The sequence below is a fragment of the Phocoena phocoena genome, chromosome 8, assembly GCF_963924675.1.
Source record: "Phocoena phocoena chromosome 8, mPhoPho1.1, whole genome shotgun sequence".
Classification (NCBI taxonomy): Eukaryota; Metazoa; Chordata; class Mammalia; order Artiodactyla; family Phocoenidae; genus Phocoena; species Phocoena phocoena.
The window spans coordinates 62,854,493-62,875,477 of record NC_089226.1 but is presented as its reverse complement, the minus strand read 5'-3'; positions in this window follow the sequence as shown (position 1 = coordinate 62,875,477).

Sequence of the window (20,985 nt, the reverse complement as noted above, 5' to 3'; positions counted from 1 at the left end):
TAGAATACTTGAGGAGTGGCAGGAAGTGAAGCCCGACTGTGAATGACTTTATGAGCCAATGGAAGGAGTTTGAATTCAATTTTGAAAGTTATTGGGGAGTCACTGAAGGATGTTACATAGGGGAGAAACAAAATCAAATTTGCTTTTTAAAAATAACTAGTATTTATTGGACACTTATTATATACCCAGCTAAGTTCCTTGCATGGATGAGCCCATTTTATTCTTCATAATACCATTTAATAGAAGAGCTGAGAGATACTAAATAATCTGTTCAAGTATTCAAAATTATTTGGTGGCTGGATGGGATTAGAACACAGGTTTCTTGGACTTCAGAGTTCACGCTTTCTGCCCCTGTGCTTGCTTTACTGAGTCTCATGTGACAGGACTTAGAGATACGCTCAGATTGGGTTTACGTGCCCTAGGCATTTCTCCAGTGGCCATGCACTGAGCTGTTGTCTCCACCGTACATCCCAGGCCGGAGGACGGCCACATCTGATAGGACTGTCTGCTTGGAATAGGTCATGAGCAGAGATTGTGGGCAGGATCGTTCAGATCAACACTGGCTGTTCTTACAGGAGAGACACACCACCCGAGATCATCATGTATCATTGTGCAGCTCTTCTGGGATCAAAACGATCCCATCAACATGAGTCATGTGGGTGTAAGATACAGTTTCTTTGGGGAGCTAAAAAAAGGCAATTCTTAGAGAGTTCATGTTCCCCCTTTATCTGACTTCTCAACTAGGTCTTAAGAGGAGAAAACCAGGCATTCATTGCCCATGAAAATTCTTTCAACCTTTGTTATTACTGTTTCCAAGTATTATGTGCTTTTTTCCCCCTAACATTGTAGACTTTGTTAACACTATGGATTTATGATATTTGGCAATTTACAGAATATCAAGTCATGTTTCAAAATAAAATTACAGCAAATCTGTTTTTGGTGTTAGGGTTTCTATATGGGCTATTTCTCTGCTTTTCTCATTATCATCCAGAAATGGGGCAGACCATCTTAGGGGTCATTATAAGGATGTCCCGGCATCAGGCTGGAACTCCTTGTAGGTTAGGATGGCCTAAATATCAAGAATATCAAGAATAGTGCAATAACTATCAACAATAGGGCACAGGCACTTCCATCTTAATAACTGCAACTTTTCTCTTGGTCTCTTGTTTTGCTTTATGTTTCAGATATAAAGCTATTCAATGACCATGTTTTACTCTGATTTTGTTTAGAGTAGCGGTTCTCAAAGTTGCTTTGTGGACTTTAGGGAGACCCTGAGATCTTTTTAGGTGTCCTGTGAGGTCAAAAATTATTTTCATAGTAGCATTAAGATATTATCTGCGGGCTTCCCTGGTGGCGCAGTGGTTGAGGGTCCACCTGCCGATGCAGGGGACACGGGTTTGTGCCCCGGTCCGGGAAGATCCCACGTGCCGCGGAGTGGCTGGGCCCATGAGCCATGGCCGCTGAGCCTGCGCGTCCGGAGCCTGTGCTCTGCAACGGGAGAGGCCACAACAGTGGGAGGCCCGCGTACCGCAAAAAAAAAAAAAAAAAAAAATAGGGTTTTCCCTAGCTAACACTTTGAGGCTTTAAGACTGGTCTAATGTAAGCACATGGATGTAAGGTAAAAACAAAACAGAACAAATCTATAAGCAGAACACAGCTATATTTTCCTTGAAAAAAAAAATGCTGAGAACTCAACAGAAGTGAAAGGAATGAACAAAGGGTGGAGCATAGAGGCCTCCAGCTCAATGACACATCCTGTCACCCCCAGGAGGATTCCCTGCTTGGGTCTGCAGCCTGTGGATCCAGTTCTGTACCAGCTAAACCCAGTGCCTTACAGAGAGTGGCAGCTCAGACAGATAGAATGGTGGTGCTGACCTCTCCTCTTCCTGTCATTCAGATGCTTTCCAGATGACCTGAAATGGGAAGCAGTTTCAGTAGCACCTAAAAGATCATCAAATTACATTCAGAAGAGTATGAGCAGATAGGGAGAACATGTCAGTAGAAAAATTTCACAACAATAGAAGAAGAAAAATATAATAAATTATACTTAGAGTGCATACTATGAGCTGGGCACTGTGCGAGTGCTTTGCACTCTCTCAGTCCATATTCTTAACAGTCCTGTAGCTTGGGTTTGGCTCTGACCTTCATTTTACTCGAGGACACCTAGCTGTGGAGGGCGAACACACATTAATGGTCCAAGACTAAGCAGCAAAAGTGGAAATAGGGCATCTTTCCCTTTAACCGCAAGTGCCGAGTTTTTTGACCCTCCCTACACTCACCATGTGCCATTTACTTATTCATTCAACTAATGTTGACTGAGGGGTCACTCCATGCCAGACCTTAAAATAGGGAGACAAAACAGACATTGTTCCTGCCCACATGGGGCTTATGGTAGATAGCAAAAGACTTAAATCAAATAATACACAAATCAGCATGTCATTAGAAGTCAAGATATGTGTTTGAAGGAATATATAATGCAAATGAATTATATGTATATAATGTACATACATTTTATATATGTACGCATGAACTTGACCTAGGCTGGAGACGTCAAGAAAGGCAGCTTCAAGAAAGGGATATTTACATTAAAATCTGAAATTTGAGTAGGAATTAACCAGGGAGTTTGTGGAGGGTAGGTGGTGGAGAGAGTGTCATGGACAGAAACAACAGGGACTCTGTGGCAGCAAGAAGCAAACCCCAGACAAAGAACACAAAGAAGTTCAGTGTGTGGTATATGACTGGAGAGGGAGCAGGGATCAGGCATGTAGAATCTTAGTGCCGTGTTAAGGAACCTATTGAAAAGGCTCTCTTGCTGTATTTTATTTTGAGGTTTTGTTTGTTTTGAAAATTTTCTGGCTGTTTTTCTTGTGTGAGAGATATTTCACATGCGGAGTATAAAGAAGAATGTTAAGAATATTCATGTAACCACTACCAAATTAAAGCATTATAACTGAATCATGGTTTTAAATAACATGAATTCAATTACACTTGAAGTCTCTTGTATACCCCATTGAAAAATTTTAAGCCGAGGGCAGACATGACCAGATTTGCGTTTTGAAAACATCTTTGCAAAGTTGGGGGCATAGAGAATGAATAAGAACGAAATGATATGGATGCAGAGATTCCCTTTAGCTGATTACTGAGGCTGTCCACATGAGGGGTGTGGTGGGCTGGGCCGGGGTGGTGGCAGAGGGACAGGGAGAATAGACAGATGGGGAGTTATTAGGATGCAAATGGCATGACTGTGAGTGATGGCTTGGTAAAGAGAAGTAAGGGCTGAAGGAGGAGGGCTGAAGATAACTTCTGAAATATCTTTCATGAAATGAATTAACATTTCTTGGGGGAAAATGATCTGTCCTTAATGATTATCTCCAGAATTAAGAAAGAAGTGCAATCAAATTAGAATGGAAACAGAGTAAGGTGATGTCGAAGGCAGTACAGTTAGATTATGTATATTTAAAATTTTTCTGGGTAATGCTAAAATGTATTTCAAAATGGTTGTAGCAATTTACATTCCAATGTAAATTGATGAGTTAAGGTTTTTAAAAAAATTTTTTATATTGGAGTACAGTTGATTAACAGTGTTCTGTTAGTTTCAGGTGTACAGCAAAGTGATTCAGTTATACATATATACCTATCTATTCTTTTTCAAATTCTTTTCCCATTTAGGTTATTATAGAATATTGAGCAGAGTTCCCTGGGCTATACAGCAGGTCCTGTTGGTTATCTATTTTAAATATGGCAGTGTGTACATGTCAATCGATGAGTTAAGTTTTTTTTGTTTTTGTTTTTGTTTTTTTTGCTGTACGCGGGCCTCTCGCTGTTGTGGCCTCTCCCGTTGCGGAGCACAGGCTCCGGACGCGCAGGCTCAGCGGCCATGGCTCACGGGCCCAGCCGCTCCGCAGCATGTGGGGTCTTCCCGGACCGGGGCACGAACCCGCGGTCCCCTGAATTGGCAGGGGGACTATCAATCACTGCGCCACCAGGGAAGCCCGATGAGTTAAGTTTTTCAATGAGTTAAATTCTTAAAAATTTTAGCTTCTATTTTAGATTGATGTGTATAAATAATATCTCCATGTACCATGTCCTTCTCCTTCAATGAGATCTGGATTTGGGCTTCTATTACATTCACCACACTTATCATTCAGTGGGACTTTTGAACTTGAAGATTTTGTTCCTTCAGCTGTGTGAAATTTTCTTAAGGTTATCTTGGACTATTGCCTCTCTTCCACTTTCTTTCTTTGCCTTTCTTTGCTCCTTTTGGAACTCCTCTTAAATAGGGGCTGAGTTTCTGGATGTATCTTTCATATATCAACTTTTCTCTTACGTTTTCCAAACCTTTTTTTCTTTTTTCTCTGTATTGCTTTTACTTTTTTACTTCATTTATTTATTTATTTTTTGGCCGCAGCATGCAGGATCTTAATTCCCCAACCAGGGAGCGAACTGTGCCCCTTGCATGGAAGCGCAGAGTCCTAACCACTGGACTGCTAGGGAATTCCCTCTCTGTATTGCTTTTAGGGGAGAATGACTCAATTTACTTTTGTAGTCCCCCCCAATCCCTTCTTCAACCATGATTATTCTCTTATTCAGCCCATTCTATTTCTTATCTGTAAGTTCAACTATTTTTTTTTCAGTGATCATAATGTAAAGTATTTCATGTTTAATGGAAGAATCATCTTGTAAAATGTGTGGTCATATTAATTGTAATTTTAACATTGTTTTGTAATATGTTTTGTAGGTATTCTCTTTTCTATTTATGAAATTGGGCTCCTCTTTTTCAAACTATAGGTTTTGCTTAATGTTTGGTGGTTCTTGATTGTCATCTCACCTTTGGATTGAAAATCGCTGTTTATTTATCTGGATATAGTTTCTGATGAGCTTCCTTTTACTGTTTGGAGGAGCAGAACATGCTGCCACATGGAGTATGTCAATGGTTTTTAAATTGTTTTGGATTTTTTGGTGTAATACATCCATCTTGGTTTTTCTAAGCTATGTGGAAAACTATCATGAGTCTCTCTTCCCAGTGTCCACATTCTCTGCTTTAGTCTTGAGATTGTAGCCTACTGCTCAGCATAAGCAGGGGAAAAGGGACTGGCCAACTTTTGGAAATTCCTTGTTAATCATTCTGATAATCATTAATCACTCACTGATTCCAAACTACTTAGAGTTCCACTGAACCACTCCTGACTCTTCTGCTTATGGTTTTACCTGGGGGTGTTCCCCATTTTTTTTCCTCCGTCATCTTAATTAGATAATAATATCCACAAAAACTGATAATTCTGATCATCTGTCTCCTCCTTTTAACATTTCCTTCCTCACTGTCTCCCCTGGCCCTTGCCTTTGCATACTGCATTGACTGGGACTTCAAGAACACAGCTCCCAACCAGTCTACCATAAATGGGTTCCAGATGTGTTGGGAAGGCCAGAGTTTGAGTCCTAGTGCCTCCTGGCACAAGTAAAATTTTTTACACCATTATGTCATAAACATCATTTTTCAAATATGCTATGATGTGAAAAATATTGGAAACTACTGCTCTAGAACAACATGAAAAAATAAACCCCTTAAAAAATTTTTACAAAATGGTACGTATGGTATCATATTGAACCTAGTGAATTATTTTTATCTCCATTTATATATCTTTTCCTCATTCTAATTTTGTTTGTGGTTTTTGCTCTTTCTACATCTTTCTTTTCTTTTTCTTTTTTTTTTTTTTGTTGCAGTACGCGGGCCTCTCACTATTGCGGCCCCTCCCGTTGCGGAGCACAGGCTCCGGATGCGCAGGCTCAGCGGCCATGGCTCACGGGCCCAGCCGCTCCGCGGCATGTGGGATCTTCCCGGACCGGGGCACGAACCCGTGTCCCCTGCATTGGCAGGTGGACGCTCAAGCACTGTGCCACCAGGGAAGCCCTCTTTTTCTTTTTTTAAAAATAGATATTTCTCTATATGAGGTTTCTTTTTTTTTAATATTTATTTTATTTACTTTGGCTGTGCTGGGTCTTAGCTGTGGCACACAGGATCTTCGTTGCAGCATGCAGACTTCTTAGTTGCAGCATGCGGACTCTTAGTTGCAGTGTGCGGACTTCTTAGTTGTGGCACGCATCTGGGATCTAGTTCCCTGACCAGGCATCGAACCTGGGCCTCCTGAATTGGGAGCGTGGAGCCTTATCCACTGCGCCACCAGGGAAGTCCCTCTTTTTTTTCTTTAAAATTCTCCATTGGGCAGAGTTGCCCAGGAGGTGCCAATTATGTATTGGTCATTTCAAAGTAGATTTTTTTCCCTTTAAGTATACTGTTTTTCTGTAATTCACCTAATTCATGCCTTTATATGCTTTAGTTTATTCTATTCTTTTGCTATATTTTTGTTAGTATTTTCTAGCCCTTTTGGTTGAATATTTTATTTTGTAAGTCATTCTCATTTTAAAATAATTAGTATTAAGGCTACAAATTTTCTCAGCTTACCACATTGAGTAATTAGTTACATACAATGTTTTCATTTGATGTCAATGACTCATTTCTAATTATGCCATAAGAGAGAGGTTATTTTTAAAAACTCAGGTCATTTATGAGTTGTATTTATTTCTAAGAGCTTAAGACCTTTGTTTTTCTTTGTTTTCTGTTATCGATTTTTAGTTTTATTTATTTTGGTGAAATGCTGTACTCTGTATGATTTCTGTTTTTTGAAGTTTATTGAGATCTTTGTAGCCTAATATATGATCAACTTATGTAAGTGTGTTATAGGCATTTGAAGAGCATATGTGTTCCCACTGGGATCTAAAGTTAAGCACACACACTCATACACATGCATTCATGTATACATCCAGTGTTTCCTGCTTCATCGTAATGGCCATGCATCAGTCTGCTTGATCAGTTGTTCGCTGCCCCCTGCTGGCCCAGCAGGAGCTCTGATGCTTTTGTCCTGCTGTTGACCTCCAGACAGCCTCTCTGATCATCTTGGCTGACTGCAGCGCCTCCCTGGGGATTGCTGCTGTTGCAGAGAGGCCTTGCTTGCTGCTGGAACCTGGATAGTCTGGGCAGTTCAAGACAAAAATGGAGTCATGTGGAGAGATTCTAGAAATGTTAGCTAGAATTGCTAAAACTTAGTATTTGATAGGTCATGGGGTATTAGGAGGAAGGAAGAGTCAAGAATAATATATGATTTATGACCATTATGGAACCAGCCAACTTACAGAAAAACTATTTCTAACAAATTTTTTTAGTCAATTTTCTTGGACTTCACAGGCACCATCAGCAAGTAATAATAATTTGATGTTTCTTTTCAATATTTAGTCTCATAAGTCTGATGATAGCTAAAATTGCAGAGACTTTTCTAGGTCTCAAGGAGTTAGAGGAGCCCTGCTGAGATCTGGGTTAAAATGGCAAGTCCCCTCTGACTCTGGGTGCTTCCACTGTGCTGGCATTGTGGAGTTTAGTGTCATCCAGATACAGCCTGAGCTCAATGACTTACTTCCTTGGAGTTCATCTAAAGATGATTAGGGAGATAGATCACCTCTAACAAAGATCATTCTGATTGGCGAGAATTTCCCACCAAGCCAACTCAGAGGAGATTGCAGCCCCTCCATGTTGGAGGTCATCAAGAGGACTTGACAACCAGCTGACCCTGGTCCAGAGAGCTGGACGTTGGTAATTGGAAGCTCTTCATCTCCTTCCCATCCTTGGAATGTACATTCCCCCCACTGTTCCCACAGTAGGAGCCAGTTTCAAAGATGTAGCCTTGAAAGAGCAATGTGTTGTTGAGACCATCTGGACAGTATATGTGACTGGACCCAACTAAGGCCTCCCTCTATATAAACTTTAAAGACTGTGGCAGCCCAAGACAAGACTCTTATGTAAGTTCCCTTGCTTGTTAAAACTGTCACCTACCAATCTGAAGTGCTCTGCCTCTTTGTTTGGCCTCTCCTTTCCATCATGTATGAGGGCTAGTTAGCGAACAAACACTTGCCAACTTTCAATACCCTTGGGTTCATCCACTCTTTTAGTCTTGCAGGAAATAGAAGGCACATTCATGGGGATTTTTTTTTTAAAAAACATCCTTATTGGAGTATAATTGCTTTACAATGGTGTGTTATTCCTGGGGATTTTGAAGAGAATTGAAAGAAGGGACTATTTACCAAGGTAAAGGAAGGTTAAGGGAACCCACAAAGGATGTTGAGATTCAGAGCCTAGTAAAAGCATTAAATAAAAATAAAGCTATTAACACCTCTAGACAGGAAATGGTAAAAAAGGAATGAGAGTTACCAGAGAGCAGTGAAGGCTGGAGCTGTAGAGCTGTGGCAGAGAGTTCTCTGACAGGAGTGCAAGTTGTAGTGGTACCAGGCACTTGCAGAACCATAGTGTCAGGGCAGGGAGGAAGTCAGACACACCTGTGCTGGCCTGTCTTTCCCCAGCCCTCTCATCGGCTGGATCCAACCAGAAACTAGAGGCCGGAGCCTGAATGATGCAGTGTGTGTGTGTGTGTGTGTGTCCACAGCCCACTGAGACACAGAGCAGAGCAGAGAAGAGCAAGAATAGATTGCTGTGATGTCATAAAGAGAATACCCGGGCTTCCCTGGTGGCGCAGTGGTTGAGAGTCCGCCTGCCGATGCAGGGGACACGGATTCGTGCCCCGGTCCAGGAAGATCCCACATCTTCCACTGCGGAGCGGCTGGGCCCATGAGCCATGGCTGCTGAGCCTGCGCGTCCGGAGCCTGTGCTCCGCAATGGGAGAGGCCACAACAGTGAGAGGCCCGCGTACCGGAAAAAAAAAAAAAAGAGAATACCCAGTGCATATACTGGTGTTTGTTTCAATTAGTTGGGGCCAGGGTACAGGATATGTTTTATATAATATACTGTATTAAAAATTGTAGTACCTGAGCAGAAGAATCAACCCAGGACTGCTGTTCTCTGATGGGGGGGATTGTGGATGTGAAAGACACTAACTAATAGAGATACAATTATAGTTAAAATTTTATTTTACGTAAACTTTATATATTTATATATTAAGAACATTAACCCTTCATTTCCTAACAAATCTGTATTTTAACTTGCATTTTATTTTTAATTTGGCTATTTTCCTTAGCATATAGAACATTTTAAGTTATATTGTTATATCTGTCATTTTTACCTTCATGATTCTACCTTTAATATCATACTTAGAAAGTATTTTCCTATCCCTAAGTATTTCTAAATTTCACCTAGTAATCTGGTACTTTGTGACTTTTCTAAAAAAATCTACTGTGTTATTGAAATATCCATAAATTTATATGTATCCGTGTATATCAGTTTATAAATATTTATGTCAGATATATATTCGTATATAGATCAATTTCTTTTCCATTTATATGCTTATTATTTCCCTTGGCCAGTATACCCCCCACTTTAATTATTACATTGTTATTTTTATGATATATTTTTAATCTAATAAGGAAAAGTTACTTTCATTACTCCTTTTTTCTCTTTAAAATTTTTATTTTGCAAAATTAACAGAGAAATATTTGTACATTATTTTAAAAATCTAGAAAATACAGTGAATCAACATAAACATGGAGAATATCCATACTCGCACCAGCTTAGAGAAATATTGGTACTATCTTAGAGAAATATTGATAATTGGGCGTATGATCTCCCAATCCCCCTTTTTTGTTTATAGTCTTTCTGAATTTTAGGCATATATATTTTTATTTACATAACTTTAATTCAGAAACTTGTCTGAATCCTCTCTTTAAATTTTAATAAAAGACCATGGACATCTTTCTATGCAAATACAGATAGTATTCCATTGTGTAGATGGTCCTGAATTTATTTATACATGTTCTTAATGTTGGGCAATTAAGTAGTTTCTAATTTCTTTCTCACTATTTTACAGAAAATTGCAGTGGATATCCTTGTTCTTTGTACTAGTTAGGGTTCTCCGTAGAAAGAGAACCGACAGGATTGATTGATTGATTGATTGATTGACTTATTAGAATTGGCTTATATGTTGGCTCATATGTTTTCATGGAGATTGAGAAGTCCCAAGATCTGCAGTCAACAGCCTAGAGACCCAAGAGGGAGATGGTGTAAGTTACAGTGAGAACCAGAAGGTTTAAGAACCAGGAGAGCTGATAGTGTATGTTCCAGTCTGAAAACTAGCAGGTATGAGACCCAAGAACTGATGGCTCAGTTTGAGTCTGAAGGAAGGACAAGATTGCTATACAACCTCAGAACAGGAAGAGTTTTCTCATTTGTGGGAGGGTCAGCCCTTTTGGTCTCTCCAGGCCTTCAACTGATTGGGTGAGGCCCACCCACATTAAGGAAGACAATCTGCTTTACTCACTCTACCAATTCAAATCTTAATCTCCAGAAACACTCTCACAGACACACTCAGAATAATGTTTGACCAAATATCTGGGCACCCTATGGCCCAGTCAAGTTGACACATAAAATTAACCATCACATGCTTGTATGACCTTTTTCCTTAGAATAAATTCTTAGAAGTGCTATTTTTGTGTCAAAGAAATTATATTTTTAGCTTTGATAGACATTGCCAGATTATCCTCCAAGAAGGTTTTACTCCTACTGTTATGAAAATGCTGTTTCGCCCACAGTCTCACCAGCATTAGTGGTTTTTATTTTAAAATTTTGGCTAAAATGGGTGATGGGTGAGAATGAATATTTCACTATTATTTTGGTTGTATTGTTTTGGTCTGGAATAAAGTTGAACCTCTGATCCTATATGTATTTTCTTTTTTTATGTCATGTCTGTGTTTATATATAAAATAATAAACATGCAATTAAAATATGTAGATGTATGATATATTTATATATATTTTTATTTGTATATAAAATATATACTACATTGGATACTTATTATTTTATTGGCTTGTGAGTACTTTTTATACAATATGAATAGCAAATTGAATTGCATAGACCAGATTTTTTTCACGACTGTTGCCTTATAATTTCTTTATATTATGTCTTATATATATGTAAAACACATAAGTGATTCAAACACGTCATCATTTTCCTTTATGAATTCTAGTCTATGTGTCATCTTAGGAAAAATCATTCCTACCTAAATACATTGAAATATTGAATAAAGCTTTCTTCATTTGCTATGCCCTTAGAACAATTTCCAGAGACTTTAAGTCATTTTTTAAGAAATGATTTTCACCACTTTTGCTGGGGAATGGGCCTTTGGAGCTCCACATGCTGTCATGCAAGAAGTAGAACCCACCCTCTCATTATTGTAGTTATATTTGCATTTCCTTGATGGCTAATGTTACTAGGCACATTTTCATATGCGAATTGTCCATTTGCATACTTTGTCAGATAAATGTCTGTTCAGATCCTTTGCTTATTTTAAAATTGAGTTATTCATCTTTATTTTTCAGTTGTAAGGTTTTTTTTTAATATTTTCTAGATACAAGATCTTTATAAGATACATGATTTGCATGTATTTTCTCCTATTCTTTGGTTGCCTTTTCATTTTACTGATAGTGTCCTTTAATCCTTTAATGCACAAAGGTTTTTAGTTTTGATGTCAAATTTATTTATTTATTTTTGGTTGCTTGTGCTTTAGGTGTCACATCTAAGAAACTGTTGCCTAATCCAAGGTTGCCAAGACTTACACTTACGTTTTCTCCTGTTTTCATAGTTTTAGCTCTTGCGTTTAGGTATTTGACTCATTTCAAGTTAATGTTTGTACATGGTGTGAGGTAGAAGTCCTAGTTCATTCTTTTATATGTGAAGATCCAGTTACCTAAGCATCATTTATTGTAATCTTACTAAAATTATTTAAATCTCTAAATTAAATCAATAAGAATTATATATTGTAATATTACATTTTCTCATTGTGGAATATAATATGTCGTCTCCATTTGTTCATAGAGAAGCGACAGTAGATAGGGTCTCTTTTTGATAAGTCAAGAAAATAGTGGTGTAATAAATAGAGTTTTGGGGTGGCCAGTAAAAGTACTAGAAGGGATTTATTGCTTTTTAACTTCCTGCTCTGTGGTGCTTCTGCAACTCTTGAAACCATGTGCTTGGTTTAGTCTTTGAATTAAAATATGAGGCAATACACAAAAGTGTATATGCTCTGTGACTTAGCAATTCTACTTTTAGGAATCTTATTCCAGAACATTCATTATCCAACTATTTACTACAACAATATTTGTAACTGAAAACATGAAAAATTATTATCAATAGGCAAATGATTAAATAAATTGTGGTACGTCCATGTTCTATCCTGTGTCCTGTGTAGTTGGAATCATTTAGTCCTCCCCACCTTCCTGCCTTCGCCCAAGAAATAAGAATATTCATCCTTTAAGAAGTATGGGAAAATGGTTTCCACATTTCCCTCCATCTCCTAATGATATTTGGAGGTATGAGAGGAGGGATGATTTATCTGATTGGTGAGACCAGAAAAGACTGGATTAATCCTTTATTTTTTCTTTCTTAGATCTATGCATGTTCTCCTGTATCTCTGCACTAAGTCTTCTAGGGGAAGGTCTTTCATGGTGGGAAAGAACTGAAGAGGTCTAGTTGGCTGGGTATATTTAGTTGGGCTTCTCTAATTCAGACTTATGAATAGTTCAGATTCAAATTTGAGTGAAAAAAGCATATGTATGTTTATGTATACATATTTATAGATTATATTAGATATCATATTTAAGAAGGATTATATTTGCATATGAAGTACATATTTATATAAAGCAGGAGAGATTTGGAAGTATGAGTATCAAATTGTGAACTCATTTTTTTTTTTTTTGAAGTATAGTTGATTTACAATGTTGTGTTAATTTCCGGTGTAAAGTGATTCCGTTTTATACATAAATATCTTCTTTTTCAGTTTCTTTTCCCATATAACTTATTACAAAATATTAAGCATAGTTCCCTGTGCTATATAGTAGGTCCTTGTTGTTTATCTACTTTATATATAGTAGTGTGTATATGTTACTCCCAAATTCCTAATTTATCCCTCCACCCCTCACCTTTCCTCTTTGGTAACCATAAGTTCGTTTTCTATGTTGTGATTCTGTTTCTGTTTTGTAAATAAGTTCATTTGTATCATTTTTTTAGATTCCACATATAAGTGACATCATATATTTGTCTTCCTCTGTATGACTTACTTTACTTAGTATGATATAACTAGGTCCATCCACGTTGCTGCTAATGGCATCATTTCATTCTTTTTTATAGCTGAGTAGTATTCCATTGTTTATAAATACCACATCTTTTTTTTTTTAACATCTTTATTGGAGTATAATTACTTTACAATGGTGTGTTAGTTTCTGCTTTATAACAAAGTGAATCAGTTATACATATGCATATGTCTCCATATCTCCTCCCTCTTGCATCTCCCTCCCTCCCACCCTCCCTATCCCACCCCTCTAGGTGGTCACAAAGCACCGAGCTGATCTCCCTGTGCTGTGCGGCTGCTTCCCACTACCTATCTACTTTACATTTGGTAGTGTATATATGTCCATGCCACTCTCTCACTTCATCCCAGCTTACCCTTCCCCCTCCCCGTGTCCTCAAGTCCATTCTCTACGTCTGTGTCTTTATTCCTGTCCTGCCCCTAGGTTCTTCATGAACTTTTTTTTTTTTAAGATTCCATATATATGTTTTAGCATATGGTATTTGTTTTTCTCTTTCTGACTTATTTCACTCTGTATGACAGACTCTAGGCCCATCCACCTCACTACAGATAACTCAAATTCATTTCTTTTTATGGCTGAGTAATATTCCATTGTATATATGTGCCACATCTTTATCCATTCATCCGATGATGGACATTTAGGTTGCTTCTGTGTCTTGGCTATTGTAACTCTTGTAAGTAATGGTAGGAACGAGTAAGAGGAAGTTTTACTTTTTATCTCAATGTATTGTTAGAATATTTTAATTTTTACAACAGTGTATTAATTAACTTTTAGAAAAAATAAAAAATTGAAGAAAAAAGCCCTGGAGGAAAATACATGAAGGTTTTTTTTTAACATATTCATTGGAGTATAATTGCTTTACATTGTTGTGTTAGTTTCTGCTGTATAACAAAGTGAATCAGCTATACATATACATATATCCCCATATCCCCTCTCTCTTGTGTCTCCCTCCCATCTTCCCTATCCCACCCCTCTAGATGGTCACAAAGCACAGAGCTGATCTCTCTGTGCTATGCGGCTGCTTCCCACCAGCTATCTATTTTACATTTGGTAGTGTATATATGTCAATGCCATACTCTCACTTCTTCCCAGCTTACCATTCCCCCTCCCTGGTCCTCAAGTCCATTCTCTAAGTCTGCGTCTTTATTCCTGTCCTGCCCCTAGGTTCATCAGAACCATTTTTTTTTTAAGATTCCATATATATGTGTTAGCATACGATATTTGTTTTTCTCTTTCTGACTTACTTCACTCTGTGTGACAGACTCTAGATCTATCCACCTCACTACAAATAACTCAATATCGTTCCTTTTTATGGCTGAGTAATATTCCATTGTATATATGTGCCACATCTTTATCCATTCATCTGTCCATGGGCACTTAGGTTGCTTCCATGTCCTGGCTATTGTGAATAGTGCTGCAATGAACATTGTGGTACATGACTCTTTTTGGATTATGGTTTTCTCAGGGTATATGCCCCATAGTGGGATTGCTGGGTCATATGGTAGTTCTATTTTTAGTTTTTTAAGGAACCTCCATACTGTTCTCCACAGTGGCTGTATCAATTCACATTCCTATCAACAGTGCAAAAGGGTTCCCTTTTCTCTACACCCTCTCCAGCATTTATTGTTTGTAGATTTTTTTGATGGTGGCCATTCTGACTGGTGTGAGGTGATACCTCATTGTAGTTTTGATTTGCATTTCTCTAATAATTAGTGATGTTGAGCATCTTTTCATATGCCTCTTGGCCATCTGTATGTCTTCTTTGGTGAAATGTGTATTTAGGTCTTCCACCCAATTTTTAATTGGGTTGTTTGTTTTTTGATATTGAGCTGCATGAACTGTTTGTATATTTTGGAGATTAATCCTTTGTCTGTTGCTCCGTTGGCAAATATTTTCTCCCATTCTGAGGGTTGTCTTTTCATCTTGTTTATGGTTTATTTTGCTGTGCAAAAGCTTTGAAGTTTCATTAGGTCCCATTTGTTTATTTTTGTTTTTATTTTCATTACTCTAGGAGGTGGGTCAGAAAAGATCTTGCCATGGTTTATGTCAAAGAGTGTTATTCCTATGTTTTCCTCTAAGAGTTTTATAGAGTCCAGTCTTAATTTAGGTCTTTAATCCACTCTGAGTTTATTTTGTGTATGGTGTTAGGGACTGCTCTAATTTCATTCTTTTACATGTAACTGTCCAGTTCTCCCAGTACCACTTATTGAAGAGGCTGTTTTTTCTCCATTGTATGTTCTTGCCTCCTTTGTCATAAATTAGGTGACCATATGTGTATGGGTTTATCTCTGGGCTTTCTATCCTGTTCCATTGATCTATCTTTCTGTTTTTGTGCCAGTACCATACTGTCTTGATTACTGTAGCTTTGTAGTATAGTTTGAAGTCAGGGAACCTGATTCCTCCAGCTCCAGTTTTCTTTCTCAAGATTGCTTTGGCTACTTAGGGTCTTTTGTGTTTCCACACAAATTGTAAATTTTTTTGTTCTAATTCTGTGAAGAATGCCATTGGTAATTTGATGGGATTGCATTGAATCTGTAGATTGCTTTGGGTAGTACAGTCATCTTCACAATGTTGATTCTTCCAATCCAAGAACATGGTATATCTCTCCATCTGTTTATGTCATCTTTGATTTCTTTCATCAGTGTTTTATAGTTTTCTGAGTACAGGGCTTTTGCCTCCTTAGGCAGGTTTATTCCTAGGTATTAAGCTTAACACTTTAAAATAATAACCCTGTGTTACTTTTAGTTATGATTCATAAACAATAATGAAAATGTATTAATATTTGTTTCTCATCTTAGGGAATTGCTAGCCTCTCTCGACTTGTATTGTTTATTGCATTTGGGAAAGTTTTAGTGTTTCCATTATAATTAACATGTTGCTGTTTTGGTTTTTGTTCCAATTATATTAACCTAGTGTTTGTTTATTTATTTTTATTTAAAAATTTTTTTTGGTACGTGGGCCTCTCACTGCTGTGGCCTCTCCTGTTGCGGAGCACAGGCTCCGGACGCGTAGGCTCAGCGGCCATGGCTCACGGGTCCAGCTGCTCCGCGGCATGTGGGATATTCCCGGACCCGGGCACGAACCCACGTCCCCTTCATCGGCAGGCGGACTCTCAACCACTGCGCCACCAGGGAAGCCCCTGGTTTTTATTTATATGTAACCCACTGAAATAAACCTTACCTGATCATGGTGTTGAGTGTTTAATATATTGTTGAATTCAAGTGCCACATATTCAACTTAGGAGTTTTGGTTCTAGTTTGCGTGTGTGTGTGTGTGTGTGTGCTTGGTAATGTCATCAAGGTCGTGATAGTCTCAAAGAATAGATTTGGAAACTATGTAAATGATACTGCTGCACCTCCCACACTTCTGCTGTTTTTAACCGTGGGATATGATTAGCATTATGCATAGTTCAAGTGCCAGGCACTGTGTTCTCATATTCCTGTTAAACTGTTAGTTCCTATTATACAGCCTCTTCCTATGTAATAGTGTCTTTTCAATTTTAACTTTTTCTTTGATTAGATTTTCTAGAGGTGTTCTTATTTACTGACGTTTTAAATTAAAAAAAACCCGGCTTCTAGAATTATTTGTGTATTCTATCATTTTCCTATTTTCTAACTAGTTTCTTCTTTTATCCTAACTTCTGACTTACACATTTATATATTTTGTTCCTTTTCAAACATTTTGAGTTGAATGTGCAGTTTATTTATTTATTTATTATCTTCTAGGTTTTATAATAATAGCTTAAATAATTATGCAGGGCTTCCCTGGTGGTGCAGTGGTTGAGAGTCCGCCTGCCGATGCAGGGGACACGGGTTCGTGCCCCGGTCTGGGAAGATCCCACATGACGCGGAGCGGCTGGGCCCATGAGCCATGGCCACTGGGCCTGCGCGTCCGGAGCCTGTGCTCCGCAACGGGAGAGGCCACAACAGTGAGAGGCCCGCGTACTGCAAAAAAAAAAAAAAAAAAATAATTATGCAGTTTTTCTGAGTACTGCTCTGATCAGAGGGGACCCTTATTTCCTTATTGTATTCATGATACAACTTTGATTTCACCCCAGTAAGGGGGTAGGAATGGAGTGACGTATACGTGTATAAACTAAATCTAACTTGTTTGGCTTATACATTTATGGTAAAATTATTGTAAGTATTGCTTTTTTATGTTCTCCATATTGAGATTCTATTTTTCTATTTTATTTTATCTTATTTGTTTTATTTTCTTCAAGATTGCACTGTCAGATCCTCTGAGAAGTTGAGATACATAAAAAAATCTTATCACGGGCTTCCCTGGTGGCGCAGTGGTTGAGAGTCTGCCTGCCGACGCAGGGGACACGGGTTTGTGCCCCGGTCCAGGAAGATCCCACATGCCGTGGAGCGGCTGGGCCCGTGAGCCATGGCCCCTGAGCCTGCGCGTCCGGAGCCTGTGTTCTGCAACAGGAGAGGCCACAACAGTGAGAGGCCCGTGTACTGCAAAAAAAAAAAAAACAACGTATCATTTCTGCCTGCATCTATCTAGAGCAGTTTAAATGCCTGATGGTTGCCACCACTGTTATGACACTCCTAGCCCCACTTCTTGTGGAAACCACATATTTTAAATTCTCAAATATTTAAAATATGTACTAAATGAAATATATTCACTGCACATAAATGAATACACAAATGTTTTCCCTGCATTTCACAAACAAACTGTGTGTACTTATCTTTGTCTCAGTGTCTGCCTCTAGGGAACCCAACCTTCACTTTATATGGACTAATGGTACAATACAGAGTGAAGATGTAAAACCCATTAATATTGTTCTATTTTTATTATGGAAAAGTTCACAGTGATCCAAAAGTAGACAGATTGTGGTAATGAACTGCTATTACACCGCCCTCAGATTCAACAATTACCAAGTTAATAAGCAAGAACACCTGTGGGCCAAAATACATAGAATCAAAGTATATAAAGCAAAATATCAAAAATGGGAAAGATGTCAGAATAATGGTGAAAGATTTTAATATATTTGACTCATAAATTAGCCAAAACCAAATAAAGATATAAGTATCTTTGAATAATTTAACATTTATTCTTTCAATAATTTTATAAAAATATTTGCCATTCAAATAGGTAACACTCCTTTTTAAATATTTTTCTAAAAATTGGTAATGTAGTAGCCATATAGAATATGTAATTAATTCCATGAAGTAGAAGTGTGACACATAACACACTCTCTGACTATAATTCAATAAAGCCAGATTTATTAATAAAATGTTAGTTAAAAGCAATCTAACCACTTGGAAATGGAAGAAGATTCTTCTGGTTTATTTTTGGTCAAAATGGAAATAAAAATTCCGATAAACTATTTTAAAGTTATCATCAATGCTAGAAATACAAATCAAAGTTTATGGGCTGAGGCCAAAAGTATTCTCAGAAAAAGAGTTTGTAGCCATATTTAATAGACAGTGGTTATTCTTTTTTGGCCTTTTAGCATCTAAATCCCCTTCCAATGCTTTGGAAATTCTGGTCTTTCTCATTGTACTTGGAGGAAGAATACACCTTCCACTGAAGAGGTGGAAAATGCCAGGTATTTTTGTAACTTCCTCTGCCGTTAGAGCACAGACGTGCATCTTATGTTTCATCAATCAAACATACCTTATGCAAACTTTGCATCAGAAGCTCTTGATACAAAGACACAGGGTAGCAGAGGATTCACTCACTGCTAGTGGCAGTAGTTGCAGCAAGATCTAGTGCACAGGACAGCCTTCTGAGGGATCTGTTCCGCCTGAGGATGACCACACGATCCCTTCTGCATCTTCTTTCACCTCTTCTTGGAACCATCGTTTAGGTTTGGTGGGCCCCTGAACCAAGGTCATTCCTTCAATAGGGTGGTCTGTGACATGGCATCTGGTTTGACAAAAAGAGTTAGTCCAAATGAACTGAGTCAGACCACATTGGGAACTGAAGTTAAACCAATGAGGTAAAGAAGGGGCCATGTGGTATCATGCCACCAATCAATCATTATGAAGATGTGGAAATTATTAATATAATGAAGGTGAAAGAGTAGAAGTCATGAAATATGTGAAAGATATACAAAGTAGATGGAAAAACAAGTGAGTTAATGGTGAAAGGAGGTGGCTTGGGTGTGTAACAGGTCGCTAACTGAATCATGTAAATGGCACCCACATACTCACATACTGGACACCCTTTTGCTCAAAACTTTCCAATGGTTTCCCTGCTCACTCAGAATCATTATCATGCTTACAAGGCCTGCATGCTCTGACCTCTGCTATGTCTCTATCTCATTTCCTGTCACTCTCTTTCCTGCTAACTCCACTTAACCACATCTATTATACATCCTTGTTGTTCCTCCAGTATACCAACCACACTTCTGTCTCTGGGTCTCTGTACTTTCTATTTCCCCACTGCTTGGAGTACTTTCTTCAGATGCTCTCCTGACTCACTTCCTTCAGGTTTCTCTTCAAACACCACCTTTTCAGAGAGGCCTTGCCTGACCTTCCTATCTAAAATAGCTGCTCCATCCCCATCACTTTCTGTGATGGGGATGGAATAGCTTTATCCTACTTTATTTTTCTTCTTAGTCCTTATAACCACTTATTTATTTGTTTGTTTGTTTATTGTTTGCTTCCCCAATTAGAATGAGATCTTTATTTTTTGTTTTGGGGAGAAGGGGGAGCTGAAACAGAACTGTGCCTGGAATACAGTAGGTACTCAATAAATATTTGTCAAATGAATAAATGGACTGAAAATAGATTAATTACAAGATCTTTTTATCCTTCTTTACAGGTAGCTGATCTCCTCCCCGACTCTTACCATGTTTACAGAATGTTCATTAGCAAGGCTTCCAGGTCCCAGGTAAAATATTGAAAATTTATTAAAGCTTTTAAAAAAGCATTTTCATTCTGATATTAAAGGTCAATTAGAGAGAAAGTCTTTTCACTAATCACCTTAAAGCAAAACCTATCCGTTGAAACTCTTCCCTACATACACAGAGTTGCTAAACAACATTTTAGTGCCTTACTTTTAAGGATGGACCAGAGAGGATCATCAGGCATTTGATAAAATCCTCTATGAAAGAGAAGCCAAGAGTAACAAACAGGAAGAAAGTCTTTGGGGAAAGTGGAGATAATACAAAGAACAGAAGAAAGCTGAGACAATATTGTATCTGTAAAATAAGAACAAGGGCTTCCCTGGTGGCGCAGTGGTTGAGAGTCCGCCTGCCGATGCAGGAGACATGGGTTCGTGCCCCAGTCTGGGAAGATCCCACATGCCGCGGAGCGGCTGGGCCCGTGAGCCATGGCCGCTGAGCCTGTGAGTCCGGAGCTGTGCTCCGCAACAGGAGAGGCCACAACAGTGAGAGGCCCACGTACCACACACACACACACACACACACACACACACACGCACACACACACAAAATAAATAAAATAAGAACAAAAAACGATTAAAAAGTAATGACTGGAGAATAAGAGTAAACTGCTATAAATTAATAATCATTGGAAAGAATATCAATAGAAAGATTGAAAAATAAAAATGAGTAAATTTTTCAGGAAGAGGGGCAAAAAAACAAAAGAAAAAAGAATAGTGATAGAAAACCAATTGATGTGCCTCAGTGGTTTCTCCATCCTCTGCTGTCTGGTTGTGATAGGCAGAATTTTGGCCCCCAGGTTTTTGCTCCCTGATATTACTCCTGTGGTTATGCTATATTAATTGGCCAAAGAGGCTTTGCAGATGTAATTAGGTTACTAATCAATTGACCTTAAAATAGGGATACTGTCTGAGTAGGTTCAGTGTAATTATGTGAGCCCTTAAAAGCTGAAGGCAGAAGGGCAACGCAGAGAGATTCCAAGCGTG